Here is a 4,208-nt window from a genome sequence, read left to right on the forward strand (position 1 = left end):
CTGAGCAATGTTGCTTAAGCCCTGCTTATTCACCTTTAACCCTGGTACCTGCAATAATAGTTTATTCACTCAAAACTTAAATCTCCTAAGCAGGTCGTCTGAATTTTGGGGTTGGTCTGAAGCAAACTGACATAATCTTCACGACGGCCTAATGATACTTGCCTAAATATTTAACTGAAAAATGATTGACTTGTTAAAATTAATAATATTGACACTAGGCACTGATACTAATATGGTACATACTATGTACCAGGCATTATTCTAATTATCTTACTTCTACTAGTAGTTCATCTAATCCTCCTAACAATAGTAGGTGCTATTATTATCCCAATTTTACAGAGAAGGAAGCAGAGGTGCACAGAGGTTGTATAACTTGCCTGAGATGATAGTTGGTAAGTATCAGAGCTGAATTTAAACCCAGTCAGACTTTAAAGTCTGAGTTCTCAACCATTATGCTATATTAGCAAACTACAGGGAGGAAGAAAGGGCTAATATAGTGGGACAAAGTTATGTATTAAATCTCTTGTTCCCATGAGAGTAGCTAAACAAAGAAGCAAAACCCCAAATAACACTATGGTCTGAATATTTGCCCTCCTCACCTATTCATATGTTGAAACCCTAGTCCCTGAAGTGATGGTATTAGGAAGTGGAGCCTTTGGGAGATGATTAGGTCATGAGGGCAGAGCTTTCATGAATGGGATTGATGCCCTTATAAAAGAGGACTGAGGGAGCTTAGTCACTCCTTCTACCATGTAAGAATACAGCAAGAAGTTGGCAACCTGCACCCCCAGAAAAGGGTCCTCACCAGAACCTCACCATGCTGACACCCTGATCTTGGACTTGCCGGTCTCCAGAACTGTGAGATACAAATTTCTGTTGTTTATAAGCCACCCAGTTTAAGATATTTTTATTGTAAGACCCAGAACAGATTAAGAAAGGTGGTACTGGGAGACGGGTGCTGCTATAATAAATGCCTAAAACTATGGAATCAGCTTTGGAACTGGGTAATGGGTAGAGGCTGGAAGAGTTTTGACATGTATCATAGAAAAATCCTACATTGCTGTGAACAGACCAGGCCATAAAGGGCTGGTTTTGATGGGGGCTTGGAAGGAGAAAAGGAGAGCTGTAGAGAAAGCTTGACTCTTCTTAGAGAGTGCCTAAGTAGTTGTGAACAGACTTGGTAGAAATATGGACAGTAAAAGCCATTCTGATGTGAGGGACATATTATTGGAAACTAGAGGAAAGGCAATCCTTGTTATAAAGTAGCAACGAACTTGGATGAATCGTGTTTGTGTACTAGTGTTTTGTGGAATATTGCTTTTATTATAGCAGCCTGAACAGATAAGACACCAACCTACACTAATGAATTGCTCCAAAACAATTGGCCCTTGAGGAGCCTATCTGCTTAACAAAAATAAAATTTCCACATTTCCTTCTGAATTTTGCTTGTTAACAAATCTTTCAGTACTTTTTTCAAATGTTGGAATCAATCTTATCTCTACACCACTGACTCCCTACTCACACACATACTTCTCCCAGTTGCTTTGAAACTGCTTTTTCTGCATCAAGAGGCATCACTGCTGAGCGAACCCTTGCAAATCAGAGAGGTAGAAGCTGTTGAACACTTGTGGAAGAAGCAGAGAGAAAAAGCTGGTAGAACTCACTCTTTTTCCTTTCCTCATCCCTAATCACTCTCACCTCCATTTCCATAGTTTTATTCTTTCTATGTTAATTTTTTGTTTCCTATCCTTTTTTGACAATACGGTAATACATAATATGTGTCCCTTTCTTTAAAAAATTAAAAACATTAAGGTAGTCTTCAGTTACCTTTTGACCACCAGCTCTACATCCCAGATCCATCCCCAGAGATTGGTAGTTTGGTGTAAATCCTTTCAGATGTTTTTCTAGGTGTTTTCTTTTAACACTTATATAGAACATTTGCTATTTGAACTTATAGAACATATTGATACATAAAATATGTGGTATTTTTATTATACTTGTAATAGAGAAATTATATTCATATAACAATGTTATATATAACTTATAGAAAATATATGCTTACACTATATATTTATACTTAAAGGGTATATAGAGGGAATATATATTATTTTGGGGTATATGTTCTTGAACAAAAATGCTGTTAAAATGTATGTAACTTGATTTTTTTTCTCCAACAATATGACTCAGAAATATCTACATTACTAGGTAGATATATTTTTTTTTCTTTTTTAGAAATGGAGTCTTGCTATGTTGCCCAGGCTGGCCTGGAACCTCTGGGTTCAAGTGATCCTCCCACCTCAGCCTCTGAGTAGCTGGGACTAATGGGATGTACCATCACACCCAGTTACTCAGAAATTCTAATGTCAGCATATAGATCTGCCTAATTCCTTTTAACTTTGGCATAATTTTACATAATATGGATATGCCACAGTTATTAGCCGTTCCCTGGTCAATTGACATTTAGGTCTTTTGTACTTTGTCATGGTTATAAATAATATACAATGAAACTGTCTCATTGGAGACACATGAGTATTTTTTTTTCTGGGGTGAACACCAAGAAGTATATCTGCCAGTTCATAGATATGCACATTTCAAATTTTAATAGATATCACAAAATTGCCCTTTAAAGTGTTGTGCCAATGTATACCCATTTACACTCCACCATCAGTGAGTTAGTCTTCATTTATCTATTCACTTTCCAATATTGATATCACCACTCTTTAATTTGCCTATCTGATGGTCAAGAAATGGCATCTCGTTTTCATTTTACTTTGCATTTCCCTGATTGCTCATGGAGTTAAATTTTTTTCTACTGTTTGTTGACTGTTCAGGTTCCTCATCATTGAATGACCTGTTTATAGTCTCTGGCCAATTTTCCTTTGAGTTGCTTGTCTTTTTCATATTGTTTTGTGGGAATCTGACTTCCCTCTTTTTTTTTTTTTTTTGAGACAGAGTCTGGCTTTGTCACCCAGGCTGGTGTGCAGTGGCGTGATCTCAGCTCACTGCAACCTCCGCCTCCTGGATTCAAGCTATTCTCCTGCCTCAGCCTCCCGAGTAGCTGGGACTACAGGCGCATGTCATCAAGTGCAGCTAATTTTTGTAATTTTAGTAGGAGAGACGGGGTTTCACCATATTGGTTAGGCTGGTCTCGAACCCCTGACCTCAGGGGATCCACCCACTTTGGCCTCCCAAAATGCTGGGATTACAGGTGTTAGCCACCACGGCCGGCCAGCTTCCTTCTTTATTTTCCTCCTCAATCCCTCAGGCAAAGGTGCAGTGGTATTGGTGCCTCTTTGAAGTGTTCCAGTCCAGTGTAATGAAAAAGAGTTACATTAATTTCCAAGAATTTCTTTCCCTAAACTGGAGTGATTTAAGCCATGAATCAGAGAGGGAGGGAAATTTCTGGTGTAAACATCAACCACTGAAACTTTCAATGTCTTTGAACCCATCAACTTCACTGGACCTCTTCCTAAAAAATCAGATGAGAGCTGTTACTCAAGTCAGTTAGCTCTGTACTTTCAAACATTTTTTTTAAGGAGCTCAAGGAATTGCCAAAGAAAAGGAGAACTGTTTGGTGTGATTTCTAAAGAGCTTTCCTAAATATTGCATTTTTTAGGCAATGTGACAATCTCAAAGCACTTTGCTGAGGGCAACATTTTGTTGTGGTCTTACAACTGTTAAAGTTTTCTTCTTGCCCTGATTCCCTTAATTTAGATTGAGAATATCTGTAGAGAAAAGAAGTGAGACATCACGTGAGTAAATACAACATTGAAAAGCCCAGCATTTACAGATTAGCAGGAAAGGTTCTGACAACAACTTGATTAATGCAAAACTAAACTAAATTAATCTCTGATCATCATAAAAAGGAGAAGCTGAAATGTTTGTTTTTTCCCATGAAGGATTTTTTTCCTGTGTTTTGTGTGGAATTGACTAAAAAAAAGTCCACAATTTCAAAACCTTTTTGGCAAAAACTTTGTGTACCTGCAGCTAGCATTTCAGCCAGCATGAGCAAGTACGAGGAAGTGAAAGGACTAAAGAAGAGAATACAGTCAAGGGAAAATCATGGAATAAAGACCAGACACAGAGATAATATACATACTTTTTAAAAAAAAAAGGAAGAAAATGAGGGAAACTTTTTTTGTTATTTCCCATATCTAGTCAGTCAACAAGCTTTATTTTGTTTTGTTTTGTTTTGTTTTGTTTTTAAG

The sequence above is a fragment of the Gorilla gorilla genome, chromosome 2, assembly GCF_029281585.2.
Source record: "Gorilla gorilla gorilla isolate KB3781 chromosome 2, NHGRI_mGorGor1-v2.1_pri, whole genome shotgun sequence".
NCBI classification, from domain to species: Eukaryota; Metazoa; Chordata; class Mammalia; order Primates; family Hominidae; genus Gorilla; species Gorilla gorilla.